This window comes from Rhinolophus sinicus, chromosome 17 (genome assembly GCF_057876585.1).
Source record: "Rhinolophus sinicus isolate RSI-liver-muscle chromosome 17, RSI-T2T, whole genome shotgun sequence".
Taxonomy (NCBI): Eukaryota; Metazoa; Chordata; class Mammalia; order Chiroptera; family Rhinolophidae; genus Rhinolophus; species Rhinolophus sinicus.
The window spans coordinates 163,432,586-163,456,880 of record NC_142517.1 but is presented as its reverse complement, the minus strand read 5'-3'; positions in this window follow the sequence as shown (position 1 = coordinate 163,456,880).

The window sequence follows — 24,295 nt, the reverse complement described above, 5'->3', positions numbered from 1 at the left end:
GAAGTTTATACAATTTGAGGGTCCTTCTTTAAGAAAGAAAAACAAAGTTAAATATGCAAAATTAAATATAGACATGGACTTTTACTTAGAGTAAAAATATTAAATCTTAAGATTAAAAATTTTAAAAAGCTGACTAATACCACAAGCAACCTAAAATCCAGAAAAATATACGTATGTTTGTAATTAATTCTGTGATACACTTCTATTTTTTTCCCTATATTTTTGGCTGTATGCTCTGAAGAATTATATAATATTAATCTTAAGGCATATACAAGAACAATTAAAGTGTATTTTTAAGTTTCCACTACCTTGTATTGAGGTATAATAGTATAAATCAAATTACTCCCCTACAACACACATTGACTTGAGCATAGTTTGTTTCTCGGTTTTTCTAGCTGTTTGATAAATCAGTGACAATTTTGTCTGCCATTTCATCTGGAACCACCAGATTTTAGTAAAGCAGTTTATACCAGTAGTTTTAAAAGTACAATGCCATAGTTTGGAAATGCAGACATCATGCAAACTCTCCTATGAATGTATGCACTGGTGGTAGGACTGCTGCAGATTCTGCCCTACTGTCAGAAATTCTAATTTTGAATTCCCATCAGAAAAGAAAATGTATAGTGCCTTTATAATCATCTACTGCATTATGGGGACTGTTCCTGTCAGGGATAAGTTCCATTTTGACTAGGTTGTAATGGAAGTCAATCCCTCCCTTCAAAAATTTTCACATCTGATTTTTCGGAAGGCATTTCTAATTGGCTCCCTCCTCCCCCACCCACCTATTTTTTGTGGCAGGCACTGCAGGGCACTTCCATATTGTAATCCTACTTCTGGCCCGGCACATTCATTTCACAACGTTGGGCCCCGTGGGCAGCAGAAGTTTTCCTGGAAGTCATTCCTTCACCAGAATGGTTAAAACTAACTACACGCAGACGTGACTGCAAACCACATAAACATATCCCTCTAAACGTAAAATAAATGCATCCCCAATTCAACCTCCACTTGCCAGAACCCCAAATCCCTATAGGCACTTCAGCACCACCTAATTCAAGGGGAGGTGCAATGGGAATGAAATCAGAGTGGAAACAGACCACATTTGTTTGTTTCTTTGTTTGTTTGTTTAATGCAAATTTTTCGAAACCACAACCACATGACCATGTTGCTGAGTTTTACTTGGCTTTACAGTAAATCTGCCTCTGGCTACAGGGCTCAAAACATGCTCAGAGAAGCCACCTTCATGCCAAAGAAAGATACGCAGAAACCTAAAGGCATTCAGATCTGAGGTCTGATCTCCTATAACAGCCCCTGAAGTATTTCTGGTTAGTCACATCTATCCCAGCAAACTTCCTGGGACATCCACCTTATTTTGCTGTCCTGAAATTTGATAATGTTGGATATTATTGATGTAAATGTGTCTGTAAATAGAGGTTAGAAATGTTTGTGATTGTCAAGGTCTTGTCACTGGTGATGTAATCTGATGTACATTGTCCTTCCAAGCTCATTTTGCATCTATATTTGAAGTCAGTAAGCCATGAAAACAGAAAATGGATACTGAGCAGAGTTAGCATCTGCTTGTTCTCTGCATAGGGTTCTTAAAATAGTCAATTTGTCAACAGAAATAAAATGCATTGTACAAGAACGCAGCATGTATAAGCCAGGTGTAGTGCAAACAATTGGTAGGAACCGATCATAAAGACTTTCACACTTCATCCAACTTTTGTCAATTTTGTTTCATCATCTATCAAATGAGAAAGTTGACATGTCCTCATGAAATGGCTCTCCATTTCTGGGAGAGCAGAAGAACCCAAAACTGCTGCTTCATAAGCTCACAGGAGCATTTGGTATGAGTTCAAGTAGCATCCACACCATGCAAGATTGAAAGACTTGTTTCCAGTTATTTATAAATCCATGTCTTCTTCTTCAAAGTAAACTAACATACTCTGGGTTCTAAATGAAAAAATGTCAGGAAAACTTGGTACAGAAACACATCACCTCCCTCACAGTGAACCCCCCCGACCCCCCATCCCCACCGCCCGACCCGCCCCCCCACACACACACACATCGCCTCAATACTCACCACCATTATTCTGGAAGCTAGAAAGCAAAGGCAATCACCATTACCCTTTTCCAAATATGGTTTGTCCAGACCCATGGACCAAACGAAGTCTGAGTGAGGAGACTGCCCAGGCTGTGAACACCCCCTACTGTCTGGCCTCATGTCTGGTCAGAGCTCAACTGCTTTCATATAATCCCTGTAAAATAGCAGACTCATATTCCCAGGTAAGAAACCTACTCGGCCCAGTAGCATTTGGTACAGTAATTAATCTCCCAGAGGCCAAAGACCTGGCATTAAATCAGTGTTCAGGTTATGGAGCTACAATCATGTGGCAAAGTGTCCTTGCTTAACACCTACGCTAAGAGCTATCCTGATACATCAAAAGATGTAATTAATTTTGATTTTTTATTAGCTAATGAAGAAAAATGAAGACAAAACAGGGATATATTTTTTTTAAAAAAGAAAGAAAAAACAGACCCCATTTAACTACATTATCCAAATTCTTCATATTCTATGAGAACTTTGGAAAGAGTACCTTTATCAGAGTGAGAGACATTTAAACTGTTGTTATAAATTGTTCAAATCTGAGAAGGTAGATCTGAGTTGCGGCTATGAGGAAAGACGTATTAATACATATTCTTGGTAATCAGAAGAGGACATACATGTAGGAGGAATATTTGACATGTGAAATCACATATTTGACATGTGATTTCAGGAATGGGAATCTGCATTATTGGGCACTTTATATATTTTATCTCACTCCTCATAAAACTTCACCAGGAAGCTGATAGTCTCACCATTTTACACCCAAGGAAACCAAGGCCCAGGAAACTTAAATACCTCGTCCAAGCTCACAAAGCTAGTAAGTTTCTAAGCCAGAATTCAAAGCCAGATCCAACTGTCTGTAACCCTGCCTACACCATGTTACTTTCCTGGAGCTCCCAGCAGCCCCTGTCAGTCCAACTCAACATACAGTACCAGCCCCCATCTACTGGGTCCAATCCTTGAACTTTCTCATTATGAATAATGCCCTTTACCCCACAAGTAGAACTAAGATTCTAAGTTTTAAAATCCCGGGAGATCATCTGCATGTGTTAATTTACATGAAGGTACAAGTGTCTAAGTGTACACACTTTTTTGTGAAGGGAAGCTTGGATAGGAGCAGGGACCTTTTCGTAAGGATTGTTCCTGTCTATCCCACATACCCCAGGAGCTTTCCCCACCCCCAGTGAAGATGCGGCTCAGGCTGAGTTAATCAATATCCTACTCCCATGCCACAGCAATTGGTCCTGGGCTGGAACAGTGTCAGACACACATGGCAGCCTGAGACCCTTAAGAACTTCATGGCGCAGAGCCACCCCCCACCTAACCTCCCCCTCCCAAGTCACCCCAGCCTCCTGGAATACCCACTCTAGACTATTGTGTGAGCAAGAACAAACTTTATTGAATTAGAGCCATTGCATTTGGGGGTCTATTTGTTGTAAAAGTTTAGCCTACATTAAATAACAACAATTATCGATAGATGTTTGTTTCGTTCCCACCCCAATTCCTGGATTCTCCCGTTTAGAACCCTTCAAGGTTTCTAGCAATTTTATCAAAGCTTCTTTAAAAGTATCAGGAACCTACAGCTACAGAAGGGATGTAAAGATGGTCACTTTATAATTAATAATATAAATAATAAATTTTCCATTATCACATAGCTACTAGGAAGCAGTGCAGCCAGTATTTGCACCCAACAATCTGGCTGCAGGGCTGTATCATTTCCCCATAATAAGTATGTATCACTTTCTATTAGCAGCCTTAAAATAACTTTAAAAAATAAAAAAAAATAAAAATTATATATATATATATATATATATATATATATATATATATATATATATATATAAAGAGGTTCACACAATTTGCCATAGGAATTTAAAGGAAGAAGAGAGGCCCTGCAGCTGGGAATCAGGGAAGTCTTAGAGGGGAGGCGGAATGGAATTTAAACATGCACCAATTGAAGGAAGGGCATGGTAGGGGAGGGAACAGCAGCAGCTAAGGCAGTCAGACGTGCCATCAATGACCTGCAAACCATGAAGATGCATTGTTTCTATGCCTAGTGTTTATATTTTCAGTCAGTGTTTCAGATCACTCCCCATCTCCTGGGAGGGCTTATTCTGCTCTTACTCACAGCCTGCTGTTGGTCCAAAATCAAGTATCCTTTCAGAAAATGTCAGAGCTAGAAGGTATCTTCCAAGACAACCTCCCTTTCAAAGCAAAGATTCTCTCTAGCCTATTCTTAATGGACAGCTTACCTCTGTCCCTAAGGAGCCCATTTCATTCTTAGAAAACTGCAAATGTAAGAAAATTCTTCTCTAGATTAGAATTTCAATTTAACCCTCTATAACTTTACTCCATTCATCTGGTTTGCCCTCGGGAAGTATTCAGAGTAACACTAAGGGCACCTCAGTTCCAGGGCCCTCTGTTACTGGACTCTTAATCTTTTCTTCTCCAGGATAAAACTCTCTGTTCCTTCAGCAATCTTCCATATGACGGGGTACTTAGACCCCACCCATCACCACCCATTCTTTTCAGAAAACACTGCAGTTGGTGAATGGTCCTGTTAAAGGAGCTCCCAGACTGAACAAGACCTTCCAGTAGAGAGCATGGGGAAGTGATTATCTACCATCACCAGGGCTCCGTCTACTCATGCAGCCTGGTTTAGGAGCCCATTCACACCCTGCCCCATGAGAGATGTCATCAACCCAAATCCCTGGACCTTTTTCATATAAATCTTTGTGAAACTGGGTATTCCTAAGTCTGTACTAATGCAATTAATTTTTTTTCCAACCTAAATACACATTTTAAAATTTATTCTGACTCAAGAGTAGAATGTGGTCCTGGTATTTGGGTTAAAAAAAAATCCAGTAACGGAATTTGACAGGTTTACTTCTTAGAACAGAGCAAAGGCTAAATCATTTGGTTTGGACATTAAAGAAAAGCCAGGGAGGTTATGTCATGACATAGGAGATACAGGGTTGGGGGTGTATTGGAGAAGGTCTAAACAAACCTGCCTTTCCCTAACAGGATAGAAGAAAGGTGTAAGTTTCCACCAAGAGCCCACTGAGAGCACTAGAATAGCCCACAGGTGGGGTCGTGTACAGGCCGTGGACACGTGCTCAACCGTAATGACAATGCCACTGATTCCAGGTGAAACTAGGGGAACGATAAGAACAATGTAATGACTTTTTCATAAAGTTAGATGTATTCAGGTTAAAGGATTAGTCTTTATTCTGAGATTCTGTTCTTCCAACATGTTTGGTATTAAGTGTTCTTTTTTGTGTGTGAAATAAATGATTGAACCTTTTCTACAAATGTACTTATTTAGCAAATGATGAAGAAGAGCAGAGAAATGGAAAGACACTGAAATCTTACATCAGTGACTTGTGTTTTAGATCAGCCCTTGTGTGAACATCACCCGATAACCACACATAACAGTTTTATAAGCCAATAGATTTCCCTATTGTTTAAACCCGTCCAAGTGGCATTGTTGCCGTATCCTGGTATAAGACACAGAGAAAAGAAATTCGAATGTTGGTTACATTGATGAATCATCTCAGCCACGTTCTCCATGTAGCTTTTGAACCCCGAGGTATAGTCCTCAGGTCTATTTGGTTGGCAAAGCCCTGCACTAGCCATTTCCTGCTTCCTTTTCTATGCCATCATCTGCCACTGGAGTTCCAGCAGAATTTCTTTGAGATGTATCAAACATCCAGTTTCATAGTACTTGAATAGTTTAGGCTAGGTTTAAATTCAAAGCATTAATCCTTTTTTTTTTTTTTTTTTTTTTTTTTACCTCACCTGCCATCAACAGGATTCTCCTGTAATCACAGGCTTTGGGGGAGCTCTCACATTATGTGGCAGAGACTGGCTGAATATAGCTGTCATGTTCCTCTTTATTTCTGGGCACGCAGATAAATCGCATTTCCTTGTTCTTTAGTTAGGGGTGGGTATGTAGTTGAGATCTCCTAGGCTCTGGCTAGAAGGCTAACTCTTTTAAGAAGTGGGTGTGTCTCTTCCATGCTCTTAATATCCTTCCACTGGTTGGATGCAGTGAGGCCCCAGGGGTAACTGAGCCACAGACGGAAGGAGGTTGGATCCTTGTCACCTGGTGGAGGAGAGCCAGCCAGCCACCCGAAACATGTGCCTCGGTTGGTTGTCTGGGTGAGAAATAAACTTTTGTTATGTTGGATCCATTATAGATATTTTTGGTTCTAATTGTTACAGCAGCTACTGACATACTAAATAGTGAACCTGATTTCTGATTATCTATGTTTCTACCCACAGGCACAGTTTAAGCTATGCTCTCTCTCCCTCGTGTTTCTTTGGGGAAACAGCCTCTCTAATGGGCAGACCCTCCAGTCTTTCTTCTCTTCTCCTCAGTTGTGGGTGGATACTGTCCACATGGCCACCTCAACTCAATCTGTACACCTGGCATTGGAACTCGTCCAGCGAAAGTCTCCAACTAGTCTGTCTTTTCCAGGGCCTGTGTGGCAGACCTGACCATCATGTCTCAGCCAACAAACTTCCTGAGCTTCTATCTTCATTTCTGTGTATTCTCTCTCAAATGCAAATGGAGTTACAGGTCAAAATATGCCAGAAAAATTAAAAGCACCAGAGCAGTGGCTTACAGAGGCCAGTTCACAGACCTGAACTGAGCTACCTGCATCAGAATTGCCTGGCAAGAATTTTGTAAAATAGAGAGCCATGGGCCTCACACTCAGAGATTTGGATTTGATGTTTCTGAAGTGGGAGACTAGGGTCTGTATTTTTAAAGTATCTTTGTTATCCCGATGGATAACCACTGTGCTAAACAATGGCATGTCAGGATCAGCCTCAGTATTGGCAAATATTCATGACAAAGCCTCCCATGATGGGCAGTAGCACACAGTGAGGAAGGGCTTGGGATTTGATGTCAGACTTGAGCATGAATGCAGGCTCTACCACTAACAAGCTGTGTGACTTTGGTAAACTTATTTGACATCTCTGAGCCTCAGTCTCTCCCAACTGTTAAGTTTGTTTAATAATGCCACAATAATAAACTTAAATGAAATAATGACTATAAAGTCCCTGGAATAAAGAGCAAAATAAGCATAGGTATATAGGTGTGTGTGTGTGTGTGAGAGAGAGAGAGAGAGAGAGAGAGAGAGAGAGAGAGAGAGAGAGAGAGAGCTACGAGTCCATTTATAGAGAAAAGAGAAGTGACAGATGTGATGACTTCCGTACCGGGGAAGAATGGTGTCTGGAAGAACACTGCTTATTTAGGTTCTTCTCATAGATCTCATTATCATAAACTTGTTGGTTTTGCTGCTGCTGCTGCCACTACTAGAAATAGCCACCAGAGGGAGCGATTTTGCCCCTATCTGATATTTTGAATCTAACTACAATTTGGGTTTTCCCTAACCGCCTTTAAAGAAAAAAAACAGTGGAGCCAGGCCCAGTGGTCTGATTGGCAAAGCTTCCTCATGCAGACTTGGCATTGGGTAGTCTCAGCACCCCCAGAGTACAAAGCAGAGCCCACTGAGGGCAGTTGGCCTGCCCACTGCTTGCCCCAAGGCTGAGCCCCTGACTTTCGGCTTCTGGAGAAAGCCCTCTCTTCACATCACCTAGGACCTCAGACACTTTTCCCTCTGGCCCAGCCAGTCTCGCTCCCTGGCCCCCAGGCTCTGTTTGACTGAAGGGATAAAAGGCGGCTTTGAGTCCGCTTTCTGCCACTTTTCCACTGAACAATCCTGGGCTCGTCACAACTTCTCGGAGCCTCAGTCTCCTGATCTGTAAATCATCAGTTTCCCAGGGTCATCATGAGGATTAATGAGATAATATGCATGAAAGTGCTTGTAACTGGAAAGCACCAAGCTAGAGTCCTGCGTTAATGTTAACATTTAACAGGAGGCCTGGAGCCCAAGGGTGGGCGTCCTGTGACCTATCACCTCTGCTCCCTGATCCCTCAGGGACAGTGAAGAAAATTGAAGGACTCTTCTGCTTAGTTTAATTCATTTACCCAAGTTCGAGTAAGAGATGTTTGTAAACACAACTGAAAGCCCTGTTTTGTCACATGTGTCCCAACAGTCTGGTGATTCTTCACAAATCCACAATGAATTTGTGAAGGTTCACACATAGAGAAAAGGAATCCTTGGTTTAGGAAAGTGATCCCAGAAGACCTTACCAGGAGTTTCCCACAGGACTTGCAGATTAAAGGGAAAACATTCCTTTGGTTCTGGGCCATAGAAAGAGACCTGAACCAGAAGTCAGGAGCTTTTGCTTATAGAGCAGCCATGATCTTGGGGGAGAGAGAGGAAATCAGACTTTGCTTTGTCACAGGTTCCTTGCCTGGAAAATAATAATCTGCCCTCCCTGCTTCTTCACAGGGATTTTTAGTAGGGTGATATAAAATAATTACAATAACAAAAATAATGCCTTGCACTTACAATGTGTCAGACACTGTTTTCAGTGTTTTACACTTAACTCCTCACAACAACTCCATGTGAGAGGTAATAGTATCCCATTTTATAGGTAAGGAAACCAAGCATAAGGGAACAATAGCTTTATCAATGAGTATCATGGTTGCATATAGTGTCTTAGGTATTCATACTTCTGTCCTATTGCTTCACCTTATGGAGATTGGGATTTTTATGATCAGATGACAGATTTGAAATGAGACGAGGTTTCCTGGGCTTTTCCTTAGAATGGGGCCCATCACAGTAGCACCGCTAAGTGAAAAAGGGGACACACTCTCTATGTGGTTCAAATGATTTGGGTTCTTGGAGGATTCTTTTACAAAAGATACATATAATTTGTACCTCAATATCTTTCAAGATACTGCCTTTCCTTAATCACCCCAGTTCTTCTCCTGAATTCTCTTTCAGTTTTTCTCTAACCCATGCCCAACTCCAGACCCCAAAGTTGGCTCTGTAGTTCCATGTCATTCTCCATTACGTGTGCAACAGCTGCCTGTAGTCCTCTTGCATCCCTTCGACGAGGGGTGCTCGTCCTGCGAGGACCAGGCAGCAGAACCTGCAAGCCCTGTGCGTGCGGCACTTGGGCGGTGTTCCCTCAGCCTCCCACTAAGTGGGCCAAGGGCACCACCCCATAGATTTCTAGGCTTGAGGATTTCCGAAGTGAAGCACTTACTTGTGACATTGGGAAGTGTCCGTAATTATACTGAGGGCAAACGGGTTTTGATTTGTTACATGTCAGGCACAGGGCTAACCACTTAACGTGCATTCTTGTTTTTTTTAATAATCCTTTGAGATTGCCATTTCATATTGAAGTCTTAAAAAGTATAAGACTCTAGAGTAGCGGTCAGCAAGCTACAGTCCATGTGCCAGGCACCTGCTTTTGTAATTAAAATTTTATTGGAACACAGGCACGCTCATTCATGTAAGTAGTGCTTATGCCAGCTTTTGTGTTGCAATGGCAGAGTGGGTAGTTGCGACAGAAACCACATAAGGTCTGCAGGCCTAAAATATTTATCATGTGGCCCTTTAAGAAAGTGTGCCAATTTCTGCTTTGGAACTAAACTACCTTCATTTCAGTGCTGGCTCCGCCTCTTTTATCAGCTGCATGACCTTGAACAAGTTACTTCACTTCTCTGGGCTCTGGCTTCCTCACTCGTAAATTGGGGATAATAGAATCTGCAGCGTGGAATGTAGCGCACAATAGCAGCAGCAGCATATCACCTGGAAACTTGGTAGAAATGCGAATTCTGCTTTGTCCCAGACCTACTAAACCAGAAACTCTAGGGCCCAGGCCCAGGAATTTGTGTTTTAACAAGCTCTAAGCTGATTCTGATGCCTGATGAAGTCTGAGAACCACTGACACTGTATTTAAAGGGGCTGCGCATAACAAATGCTACGTAAAGGTTTGCTGATAGTATTGCAGGCGCACCTCATTTTATGGCACTTCGCTTTATTGTGCTTCACAGATGTTGCATTTTTACAAAATTGAAGGCAAAGCCCTCCACCAGCAAAAAGATTATCACTTGCTTTATTGTGCTACTCGCTTTATTGCCATGGTCTGGACCCGAACCCGCTGTAGATCCAAGGTATATCAGGTGGATATATAATCATTCTCTATGTTGTTTGGAGGTTTATCCTGAAAAATCAACCATATATTCATAAACTCTTAGTAGGAAGAATATTTGAGTTTTCTTTTGCATCCACCTAGTACTGAGCTTATCTAACACTATGTGATTGAACAATTTCTAAAAATGGGGTTGTTTTCCTGGGATCTATGAAGCAGGGGTGGTTTGAAATACATGGAGGGACCTCAACGAATCCTTGAGTCCTCTGAAATTATGCACAAATATTTGCATTTACAGTTATACATCTTTCTCTGTAGATGCCACAATATTTTCATCCCATTCTTAGATTTCCCAACATTTCAAAGCACTGCTCTAGACCCAAGCATCCAAGTGCCACCATACTGGAATGGAGTACAATGGATGGATCCTTACCTATTCCGTGGAGCAGAGTAGGAGCTGGAACACAAAGATGACCCCCTCTGTTCTTTTTGTTATTTCCCCTTCTCTGCTTCTGCCCCAGTCATCTCTGCCCCCCTCTTCCCTGATTCTCTTTCTCCCAGGAATAGTGGGGTAGACAACTCTGCATCGCATCATGGAGATGGCTGTTTAATTTGAGATGAGTGTTACATTACTCATTGCTCGGGGCCCCCTTTGATCCACCAACATTTGCTTCTTTTATCCCCACGTAGTGCAGACATAGTGCCCTGAATGCTTCATGGTCTTGTTGTCTTTTAGATGCTGTCAGAGATTATGTACTCAGGAAAGCAGATGGATATTTTGTTTAATGTCAAAATAATTACTATTTGGTTGGCCTGATAGTTTATTTACTCTTTCAATGTTTTTATGTTTACATCAAAAGAGCATTGCTAAAATTATATTTTGTCTGTTAAAGTAAAAGGGATATGACAACCTTTTTTTAAAAAAAAAACACTAATATTTATGTTGGAGGAAGTGGTTTATAAAAATGGTTAGAAGATAACGGAACCAAGTAGGAATGGTCACTTGGGTTGAAACAAAAACAGCTGCATGTTTTTTATTTGTATAAAAGCTGGAAAGAGGCAGTAAACAATGCTTTAAACAAGGGGCAGTATAATGCAGTGGTTAACAACAAACTTTAGCTCCAGTTTCAAATGCCAGCTCTGCTGCTTAGTAGTTGTATGAAACTTAACCTAGCTTTTCAACCACTCTGTGCCTCGGTTTCCCCATCAGCAAAATAGAGATAGTGATTTTTGTGAGAGTTAGTTAAAGGAGCTCATGCACATAAATTTCCTGGCGTATGCAACATGCAGTTTAAGTATTGTCTATCATTTAACTAAAAACAGGTTTTAAAGTAAATTTGTGTACTTGAAATGGGGACAGGAAGGAAGCTATACAAGTTTACCAGAGACTTAACGACCTAGAATGAGTCCCCATGAGCCACCATCTTCCAACTTGTCTGGGCCAATGGCCGCCTTGTCTCCATGTTGCGAAGCAGGAAGCCTCCTACGTTCCAAGGCCCTGTCCTGACACTGAACAACCACTCCCGGTTCTCAGCTGAGCTTATCAAGGAAGGCGTCGAAGAGTGAGGTTTACTTGGAGACAACGTGGCCACTGGTTCTCTTTTCAAGGAACCATCAAAGGGTAATTCATCTACGTGGACGAGTTTCGCCAATCACACAGCTTTTCATTTTCATTTAGCAACCTTATTTTAACTCTCTAGTTTACCAAAGAAGGACAAGGGAGGAAAGCTGTCCTGGCAGGTTTCTCCCAATAAACCACCTGAGAAGAGCCACAGAGCCTGGGGATTCCCAGTTCAGCCTCTGGTGGGAGCTCTTCTGGTTGTTCTGACCTAACTCTTATGTGTTCTGTTACTTCTTTACTTTTCATATGACTACAACTTTCTGGCATAATAAACATAGACTATTAGATGCTAATTCATTTAGTCAAACCAGATTGTTTCTGGTTGCTTTTCAGCAGTTTTGCTAGCTGTTTGACAAAATCAATGTGTTGGTTTAACCTCAAGTCTGCTCTCTCAAGTTCAGTTTCTATTCCCAAGTTTACTATGGCTCATGGAGACTCATCTTTCTTCAGGATGTCATTCTTACAGCACTTCTGTACATCCTGGGAGGAATGAATCCAGAAATGGTTGCATTCATGGGGCAGGTTACTAGGCTTAGGGTCTGTTCCAAGTCTGTAGGACCTTTGAATTCCCCTCTTTGCCAAGGAGAGATGGGTAAAGTGATTAGAATCAAGATTGGAAGAGAAGGCTGCAGGAGCTCATTATACTCCCAGAAAGTATGAAAGAGGGGGCTGGCTCCTTAACTTCCCCAAACCACCCCCCGCAGCAGGAGTCCAGGGGCCTCACAAAAGGCATGTTCTGTCTTGTATAAATTAGATGGCATACGTTATTTCTTGGCCTACGTGGTAGAGGTTACACATCCCTACTCTGGTGTAAATTCTGTGAGTATATCTAGCATTAAAAATCTGGCAATAATAATTTCTTATCATTGCAATACCAGAAATTTCAGGAATAACTCCATCCGAAAGACTAAGTTAGGCACAATACTAGGCTATAATTTAACACTAATGAAATGGCAGTGTCATCAAGAAGTGTCACAGCAGGATATTATTCTCTGTTGGGAATACATAGGACCTCAAGAGACCCTTCAGGCCTCTTTTGATGTTGAAAATCTTAGAGAACTACATCAATTGACAAAACAGTTTAAAAGTGTAGGATATGGCGAAGTGGAAATGCACTTAGGCTGGAGTATAAGGCAGGCCAAACATTTTGAAGAGCAATTTGGTAATATCTAGAGAACTCAAATATGTGCCTACTTTATGATCCACACATTACACTTCTAGCAGATGTATCTTAGGGCAGAATCTCACAAAAATGCCCAAGGTGACATGCAGAAAGATGTTCACTGCAGGTTGGTTTTAACAGCCAAACATCAGAAACAACCTAATTCATCAACAGGGAAACACAACTAAATTAGGATATAGTCATACAATATAATACTATATAGCAGTTAAATACACTGAGCTGTGTGTCTAAGGAATAAGTGTTAGAAACAATGCTAAGTGAAAAAGGCAAGTTGCTGAAGGGTGTGTGCACAGATGTGGAAATGAAGACTATATACAGATACATGTAAACCCAGTAAAAGACTGAAAACACAGACGGGAAGAACAGGCACTAATCTCGCAAGAACAGTATCTCTGAGGAGGGGAGCCAAATCAAGAAAGAGCAAAAAGAGGTTACAACTGCCATCTGTAAAAACTTATGACTTAAAACATAGTTCTGAAGCAAATACCACAAATGTTACTGTGCTAGGCACATGGATTTTTTTTTTTAATTACCTGCACTTTTTGTGCATATGCCCTCTTTTACGGCCTTCCTAATGGAACTGGCCAGTCAGCTGGCCTTTTCCTCACGTTACAGTGCCATGTAGAATCCTTTATGACCATCAACGTCTTTCATCTTCCAATCCTGGAGTGGATTGGATTTCAGGGGAAAAAACAAAACAACTTTTTTCTAGTAAGTTCTTTCTGCCCTCATGTCTCCTTGTTCAGAGAACCGAAAGTAGTTTCCAAGTTAAATTAAATCATCAATGTCCAGACAGAATCGCTCCTCTGCCAGTAGATCTCATTCCTCCTCCCCATGGATGAGGAATGGATGTCCTGACACCTCTCCATCTAATTTCATTAGTGAAGTCACTGAGGTATTGCCATGTTTCCCCGAAAATAAGACCTAGCCGGACAATCAACTCTAATGCATCTTTTGGAGCAAAACTTAGTATAAGACCCAGTCTTATTTTACTATAACATAAGACCAGGTCTAATATATAATATAATATAATATAATATAATATAATATAATATAATATAATATAATATAATATAATATAATATAATATAATATAATATAATATAATATAATATAATACCGGTCTTATATTAATTTTTGCTCCAAAAGATGCATTAGAGCTGATTGTCCAGCTAGGTCTTATTTTCGAGGAAACACGGTGTGTGTTTCTCCATCTTAATCATTAATAAATCCATTCTGTGTTTCCATCTCTTGGTTCCTGCCAAAGCTTACGGAATGAACTCCTTCTCAGTAAAGAACCTAGAGTTGCCAAAATGGCTCTGTAGGATTGTCTACTCTCTCACTCTCCTGGGTGCTTTCTCAAGGTTAAAATAAAAACCTAAAGACTATATTGCATCATGAAATCCCAATTTATGGCCCTGGCTTCCCCCAACTATGCACTCACATCTTCTCTGTAGCCAGCCCAAACTCCGGGAAATGCACCTCTAATTCAAAGCATCAGATCAAGGTTAGCTCGATAGAAAAAACAACCTTCAAATTTTCTTTATAAAACCTCCAAGGACACTAAATGGGAAATAAAGGAAATAGATACATTGCTACAGGGCTGCTAAATAGACAGAAATGAAAAAATTTAGTGCTTGAGATGTTAACAAGTCTCTGTCCTCTTCTCTTTTCCAGTCTCTCCAAGAAGAATTCATGAAAACATGAAAAATGTAGGTGGAGAGAATCTGGGATATAATGAATAACCTTAAAGATGAAAGTACAGTCAGTTAAAAGGGGGTAAGGCCAACATTTTTGAATTAGGAAAAATAACCTGATTTCTGTTATATGCCTGCATAATTTATACGAGTGCTCATTCATGATAAATTATTATTATTGTGGAGCAGATGGATGACTCTCAATCATGATACTATAATGGAAGATTAAACATTTTCTTAACTTCTATTCATCAAATCAAGTCTTTATATTCACATCAAAGGACGATGCATCAATGTTATCATTAGGGCTTTTTAAAATATAACTTTAGAATGAAGCATAATAGGACATGATTAATGTAATGACAAAAGTAAATACTAAACAACACACATTAGTCTAGATTAGACTCCCCTTTTTAGTTCTCTTATTTTGTGGCTTCTCAGTCCTCTATGAATTCTGTCAAAGAGAAATAACCATCAAAATCATTTCATCTTTTTTTTTTTTGCTGAGTATTGCTTTTCTGCCACATCTTTATTTGTAAAATGTTGCAAATAAAGTAACTAACTACTCTCCAAAGCTATGCGGGGTTTTTACCTGGGGAGGGAAGGGATGGTAATATCTGTTCAGCCCCCAATGAGGAGACAGGTTTCTCACTTGATTGAGTTTTGTGTCGTGTTGAACAGATTGTAAGATTTGGAAGGGACAGAGAGAAATCTCATGATCCACAGCCTCTCTTGTTCATCGCATCCCACATGCACGACTGTCCCAAATGACTCCAGATCCAAAATTCATGTCAATTTTTACAACATCGGGGAAGGCAGTTTCACAATCTCCCTCAAGAACGTATTTCAACACTTTTCATCATTGCCGAGCTCGCATTTGTAGAGATAGATTGAAAGAACTGACAGCAGCAAAGCACTATATAGTGGGCCAAAGAGTACTGACCTTGAAATCATAGGACCCAAGGTCAAGCCCCTGACCTTCCACTTTATGGAGCAGAGGACCTCTCACACGCTGTTTAGTCTCTTTTTTTTCTTTTACTTATAATATTTATTGCCTTCTCTGACCAGAAGCACGTTAAACATTTTGCATGTGACATCTCAATTTATTCATTAGGAAACTCTCCACTACCTAGTTCTTATTATCCCTTCTATACCCATTGTTATAATCCTTGGTAATTTATAAAGAATTGGAATACAATAAAATAGGAAGGCTTCAAGAAAAAAAAATCGTAAGACTAGTTAACAGGCTTTATACCCAGTTCAATAAAATATCAACCGTTAAATATTTGAAAGCATAATAAAGAGCATCAACAACCCATTCCTGTGTATCAGCTGAAATATATGCTATGGTTTTTAATGTGAAAATAAATTTCCACAGCAAATTTTCCCATCGACCCAACAAAATTTTAGAGAACATTTGTTTCAAGCCTAACAATGCAGAAACTAAGTTTGAAGAAGGAAAACAGTGCTCCAAAGATGTGGCGTAAAGTGGAATACAAGCAAGACCAAGATAAGACTAGGATTACTCCACCTTCCAGGGAGAAGCGTACCCCACACGGCAAGAAATATTTCAACCTTGCAGGAACTGATATAAGAACGTAATGGTGTGTTGTTTAAATACCTGCAAAACTGGAACAGTTACTCCCTACCTCTAACCCCCAAATAAAACTGATATATAGGAATCATTGTTTTGATAATGATCCAGAAGTCATGTCAGATTTTGGGGGGCCCTGATAATTCATTTCCCACATTAATTATCGCTGAACAGAACTGTAACTTCAGAAACTAAATAAAGAAAGGTAGAATCCTAGCAGCAGATCATATATTTGTCATTCACCTCTATCTCATTAACGTGTGGCACACGCGTGTGCGTGGATGTACACACACAGTTTGGATTCCAGATGAAGAAACTGTCGTATCTAATCGAAAACTACATCCTTATTTGAATCCCATTGCCTTTGACTTTTACACTTAGAAGAGATGAAAAATTTTGCCTACAAATAAGACGTTGTTGTGAAAAGAACTTAGCCAGATTCCAACATTACAAGGAAAAAAGCAAACTTGAAGGCTGGGCCAGGCAGAGGTGGGAGTTGTCATACACACACAGTTTAGTGAGGGAGCCACGAAGCACATTGATTGTCAAAGAAACATGGAAATTGTTAACTAAAAGAAGCTGGTTACAGATCAATATGTGCAGTATGATCTCAGTCTGTAAAAATGCAGACATATACACATATACATATATATGTTGCCCTGGAAGTATAAGGACGAAGGTGTAAACGGGAGTAATCCCTGGGCAATGAGAACGTATGTTTCCATTTTCCTATCTATATTCTGTATGCTGTAATTTTCTCCAATGTAAAAACACTGATTTTGTAATAATTAAAGGTTATATGCTAAAGTGATTATTCCTTTAAAATGGATTGTTTTCTCTACACATTTCACAGTCTTGTTTCACTGCTCCATCTTCTATCTTTTCATCATGGTCTGAACCATGGGGTAAGGCTAACATTTTCCCTTCTGTTTTGGCTGTTGGAAGAGGGTCAATATTGAAGACTGTGCTGGGGGGCTACGATTTCTCTGTCTCTTTCCTGTCCCCCAACACACACACACACACACACACACACACACACACACACACACACACACACAGCTGTGCTGTTATCTCAGGCTCCTGATTGATTCTAAGTTTCTCTGTGTGTTAGCTCTATGGCCCAGACAAATGAATTAACTTCTCTCAGCCTCAAATTCTTCAACTGTTAAATGTGGCTGAATACTTAAACCTTAAAGTGTGTTGAGTGAATTAAGTGAGAAAATACATGTAGGCACGTGTAAATCAAAGAGCCCCTGATGCTATATTGCTTATGTAATTACATTTTTAACAGACACTTTTCTGCTCTATTATTTAAGCACTTATGTGGCAATTATGTGGAGAAATTATTGCCTGTGGCTGCTGACAGGTTGAACCCTGAGTCTCCAGGACTATTGGCGCTGAAGCCTAAATATGGTTTCTCACCTACAGAAACCACTGAAGCAGTTAAAGAAAAGGCAACCACAGTTATCCACTTCCCTATTGTCAGGAAAGAAGAAATTGTTTCCTGATAATCTGACAAGAATGGAGATGGGAAAGAAGATGAAAATAAAATGCTGTTATCTCAGTTCACAACTGGAGAGGAAAAGCACACAAAGGTCTTGGTATTACCCTGTAAATACCAGAGTATATTAAAAATGTTAGAGGAGCTGATTGGAGGGGACTGAACCTAATCTGATGTCAGAAATCTACTGCTGTCATAAACTGCCCCAACCCTCCTCTGTTCACCTCTAAAAATGTCTACCAATATCTGTGACAGACTTGTCAAAAACACGGCTTGCACAGAGTAAGCAAGAGAGAAGCCAGTTTCATGACTAGTGGCCAAATGAAAGACTTGGGAAAAGAAATAAGTCTAAGGGGATTTATTTTTTTCAGCGAGATATTCTAGCATGTGCTGTGTAAATCCCACCTTCAAACTCTGTTATGAAACCTTCAGTAAAGTCTTCATTGTTCACAAATGCTTTAGTGCAAATAGATGCATGATGAATTTAAGGAAATGCTGATTCTGCTTTAAATTGTCATGTGGTAATTATAGACACTGCCCTTGGGGCCGTCCAGCAAATGAGTCACTTTACTCTGGGTGAGTCTAAGGTCTGTATGGTGTCTCAGTCAAAACAGGCTTGGCAAATTCACACCATTAGCAACAGGAAGCAAACACTTGCGTCACACACTTTCATCATTGATCTAGACGGGCAAGGTAACATGTCCTCTGATGCTACGTAGGAACTATCAAACTGACCAAGTCTTACTACTGCCCACCCAGTCTGATGTGCCTCTAGACCACATTCCTGGAGCCTGAGACCTCCTGACCCATCATTACGTCTAGAACATACCATTTTTGAGGGGCCCTGTGAGCATTGTACTGAACAATACTGCCTAATCCTTTGGAAACTGATTCTCCCATCACCTTTTATGTCAATGTCAAATATCGCTACTACTATAAACAATGCTTCTTGGGTTTCAACAAACTTCCATCTCTATTCAAGTAAATTCTAAGTGTTCAAGTCCCTCTTCAAAACTGAATTAAGTCTCATGAGTGGGCTGACCTAGTATAAGGGTCAGGAATCGGTGCAACAAAGAGAAACTGCTCTACATTTTTCAATCAATAAGAGATTTAATATAGGGAATTGCGTTGTTTCAAACAACGGAAAGTTTCAAAGGGTAAAAGTGCAGTGGCCTCCGTGAGACTGGGTTACAAGATCCTAACACCATCACTATGACACAACAATGTTTCTGCTACTGCTGCTACCATTGCTATCAATTCTTCACTCCCAAGAAGATGGCATTCCCACAGTGGAGCATGGAGTCTAACACCTGCCGACACTTGCATCTTGGAGAACTTGCTTCCTCCACTGTAGGGAGATAGCTGCCCCCTGACTCCAGCCTTCCAGACTGCATGTGAGTGCATTTTAGAGGCAGAACATAATCCACATGCAGAATCTTAGCTGCGATGCAATCTGAAAAATACAGCTTTTAGATTTCCAGCACCTTTGAATGGAAAGAGGATAACTAGTGTAGAGCATGGCTTTCAATAAGATTTAGTGCAACAAATACAAACTGCTCTGTTTTTCCATTTGTAAGAGATTTAACATAGGGAACTGGGTGTTTTCAAATAATGAAATACAAAGCATATTCCATGCACCAAATATAAAATGCTAATAATTCTTAGAGATGGGTTATGGGTACATGCAGCATTGTTATTCTATTCTGTACTTTCATGTGTGTTTGGAAGTTGTTTTTCATCTTTATAAGAGTCTGTACCGGTCATTTTCCATTTGCCCCCAACTCCTATCTGCTCTCCCTTCTTCTCCACCTCGTTCTCTGCTTTGGGAAGCGGGCTTCTTTGGACTGCATCGCTTGGGTTCCCTGACTAGTGGTCTTCTGGTTTGAATTGATCGATTTGAAGTTCCTGCAGGAAGTTAGAGTGTATAAGAAGGGGGAGCCTGGGCATTTTTCTCCTTTCTCTCCCTCTGCTGAGTCACTTTAGTTGACAGGGATTGAGCCCCCCCATTATCATAGCTCCTGTCCAGAGGTCCTTCTCTTGCAGCTCTGACTTTCAGTGGGCTCTCTGTGATAATGGGTGTTGATGGCTTCCTGCTGCTGCTGGTGTCTGGGTGCTTCAGCATCCTTTGCTGCTTCCCTTATCCTCCTCCCAACATCCATAATTAGTACTTTCGATAAAAACCTTTGAACCATCTGACTGAAGCTCTATTTTCCACTGGGCCCTTTCGCTCCCCTTGAAGTTCTGCTCTGTTCTCCAATGCAGCTCACCACACCCACCAACCTTGGCAACCCACATGGCACCTGCAGCGTCCTGCTCGTAACTGTTCCCTCCCCTGCCTACACCCACCACGCCTTTGTGCCATCTGCTCAGGATCTTACATTGTACCAAATAACGTAGAAATTAATTGGCAGCTTCATTTTTTTTTTTTCCAAAAGAAGCTCTCTCAATTTTAAGAGAGGGCACCTGGTGCAATCATGCGGAGATATCACTATTATGATAAACATTTCAGGGGAAAGTAGGGAGCATATTTGGGGGACACTGGCCAATAGAGCCTAGAACCTATAAAGAGGGAGCTCTGTGCCTCAGGAGGCCTGGTCCTGCATAAGAGATGAAATTTGATTCAATGTTAGAAAAACAGAAAATAAGCTCCTTAAGGATTGAGATTTTATCTTGTTCTCAGTTCTTTTCCCGGCAACTGGCACAGCATCTGACACATAGTAAGAATTTCGTACATTTTTAAGCAAAGGAATGAATGAGTGTCATAGGAGGCTGCTTGGTCTTTTGTCCCACAGCCTTCTCATCACTTCCACACTTGATTTTTTGAGGCACCGTACTTTCAAAGACAATCAACACAAAACCCACATTCAGCCCTTAGAATTTTTTTCACTGTGATCTTGGAAGTCTTTTCCCATCTGGGTCTTAGCGCCCTCATTGGCAGAAAGACCAGGGTCGGAGATTGCCGACATTTATGACTGAAACAATATTAAAAATGTTTTCACCACATTTTTAATTTGACGAGTGTTCTTGCTTTGTTTGATTTGATCTAGCTGATTGCTTTGGTAAGCTGTGTGTTTTTGGCATGAGTATGGCATTTTGAGATAGCATATGTTTCTAAGATATTTCTCACTTGTGTTGACATTAACCACTTTATAGGAATTGCCTGAGGCACCCTGCCCATGCACAAGTTTATCTTTCAGAAAAGTTTACAAAAAACGTGCTTAAGAGTCGACAAAGGGAAGGACAACCATTTGTTTAAAAGTGAAGAATAAAGGGCCTCACTGACGAAATACTCTAACTAGTATCATGGACCAGCAATAGCAGTTATCAAAAACTGGGAGGCATAATCATAAACATACTGCTGATACAGAGCAAAAACCTAACACCTGAGTTTTTCAGAGTAAATGACAGTTTCTGAAAAGACAAACCAAATTTGGGAAGCTATTAAAATGTGGATTAGAATATCTCTCTTCTATCATCAATTTTGTCAGAATTAATAAAAATCCTCAAGCATCTTTAACTAGAGGTGAATAATCTATTTTTGAATAGCATAAATATTGACATGTAAACAAATGCTAGTAAAGATAGGGCTAAGAAAGTCGTAGCTCAAAATATACAGGCATATACAACTAAATGAATAAAGGCCATATCCCTTTATTAAGTTACTTTCTTTCTAAGCCAAAAATAATTTGTGACTCCAAGCTAGTCTAATGTATTGCATTTGGATAGTTGTGGCTTCCCCTAAACTTTTCAAATAGTGCCCATTAAGTTGGGCAACAAACATAAATATAACGTCAGCCAAACAGAGTTCTTACCTTCATAATTTAGGGATTTGTCTCAGAAGTTATTGCTGAATTGTGGCAAAATTAAATAGGAATATAGGAATATTGTAAATAGGAATATAAGTCAAAGGAGAAAATACTCTTTAGTAAGAAGTATGAGAATTCCCTTTGAGTGTTGACGAGGGAGCCATCTTTGTTGGGAAATTCCTACTTTGGATTGGAGGTAGAAAATGTAATGCTTACTAACTATTCTTTGGTTTCTCTCTATTTCCTAGCCCCTTAAAGTTAGTGGAGCCATGTGGGGCATCTTCTGGCCAGTGGACTATGAGAAGTAACACCGTGTGTTCCTTTGAGGTTGAAGCATACAAGAGTGCTTGATATGTTGAAATGGTAGAGCCTGTAAGTTTAGGTCCCTGAGGGGCTCTATGGAGTAGAGCTCTTGATGACACATAGTGGACATCTACCAAGAGTAGGAAATAAAGTTTGTTGGGGTAGCCTCTAAGATTTTAGAGTTAACTTGTTATCGAAGCTTTATCTTGCCTATCCTGACTAATACAGATTAGAATACCAGATTGCAAAAAGCCTAGGTATTCACAGAACTGATCTATAGGAAGAATTTGGTCCTTGTTCTAAGAAAGGGAAAGGAAGATAGAAAGTATTATAGGCAGGAAACAAAGGGAGGCTGTAAGTTATACAATGGAATCCCCACTCTATAAATTCTAAATCTTAAATTAATACCACCAAAACTCACAAAATACTTGTTGTGAATGGACTATCAGTAAAGCAACTAATCTTTGCACCAGGATGATGCAGGAATAAAATAGAGGCAGTGCACTTGCTCTCGGAAGCAGGATCACAATAGCACTAGAAAGTAGCAGAAATCTTGGGCAGGCTTATGAGATCTTCAGCCTACAAATTAGGAGAGATCAGACTCTTCTATGTTGAATTCAAGAGTCAAGGAAGCCTAAGCTTTCCTGTTTTGTTTGGGCTATTGGACCACCACTTCTTATAATCACAGGAAAAGGTTTTTTTTTACTTCAAAAATAATTACTTTCACTTGATTCAAGAAAAATTGATGCAGTCTGGTTATGTGATCATAGAGTATCAGGATCTCAGGGTTTGAAAGAATAAAGGTCACCTATTCTAACCTTCCTGTTCCCTCGAGGATAATCCCCCCAGGTGACTTCTGATCTCTACTTGGCCATCTCCTGCGCCACAGAATTCACTGTCTCCCAAAGCATCCCATTCCATCTCTGCATGGCTCTGCCTGTCTCTAAGTTCTCCTTTATGTCGAGCTGAAGTCTTTTCCCCTGTAACTTTTACTCTGTGGCCCAATTTCTACCTCTTGAGGCATACAAAACAAGTATAATGCCTCATCCACTAAATAGATCTTCAAATACTTGAAGGGAGCACCAATCATGTCCTCCTCCCTCTGGAAGTTATTTTTGGAAAAGCATTACCCATATTCCCTTCACCAAGCCTGGATGAGGTCTATCCCTTTATTTCTACTAATTACTCTGCCCTTCAGAAATGGGTGAGATGGCAGGAAGGGGGAATAAAAGGGAATACAGATCATGTTAATATGTTAATATCACCCAAAGACCTAATTAAGCAAGATTTCTTGTCTGCTCATTACCTCTTCATGAATCTCACCTCCCGGGACCCATTAAATGGGTGAGAATGAGAGTTGCCTTTTGAGTAAATCAAGTAAGGAATGCCCTCATGATACAATTTGAGACTATGCCAGAGCCCTCTGCCTCAAAATTCCAAACCCAACACAAAGCATTCAGCCATTATTTCTTCTTTGTATAACTGGATTTTCCTGATACATCACGGCAACAACAATTATGAAACATTTTCCTGGCTATAGCCCATTCACCAAGATAAGACCACCCATTGTCATTTGCTAATGACACTCCAAAGAATCAAAGCCAAAATTCCTATGGCTGATGCTGTGCATTTGCATAGTACTGAATGGAGGAAACATTTTTCCTCAGTAACTTTCTGACCTACCTCATTTATAACATGAGCCCCCAATGTATTATTCTCCCATATCCTACTGAGTTTTCAAACACCTCTTTCAGATTTTATTTTCAGTCCTTGATTTCTGCCACTCAGACTGGGCTGGAAGAAACCTAAGAAACAGACTTATTGCTGACCCTTCCACTCTAATCTCCAGGCATGTCTTTGTCCAGATGTGGGCTCCTCCTCCTCATGCAAATGAACCCTTAAAGATTAGCCTACCAGGTCCTCTAGAGATGTCCACACGAGTTTAAATTCTGGGGTAAATATCGCTTAGGTTCAAGTTGAGAGTCAGAACTGCATATTTCTGTTCTTAAAGGTTTTTAGTTTGAAGAAGATGAAATTCATGAGTCATACTAAGGTAAAAGGGTTCACAATAGGTATATTTTGGTGACAAAGCACTTGTTCCACACAGACCAAGGGTAAATGTCAATACATATTTAAAACGGGGTGGGGAAATTATAAATAAATTTGAAAATCTGAATGTAAAGCTTCTGTTCTATAACCTGGCTCTTATCAGCTAAGTGGTCCTAGGTAAATTATTTAATCTCTCTTTCTCTTTCTTTTTTCTTTTCTAGTTATAGTTGACATACAATATTATGTTTGTTTCAGATGTACAACACAGTGATTAGACATTTATATACCTTACAAAGTAGTCACCATCCTAAGTTTAGTAACCATTCATCAACATACATAGTTATTATTACATTAAAGATTATATTCTCTATGCTATACATTATTCTCTATGTAACTTATTCTATAACTGGCAGTTTAT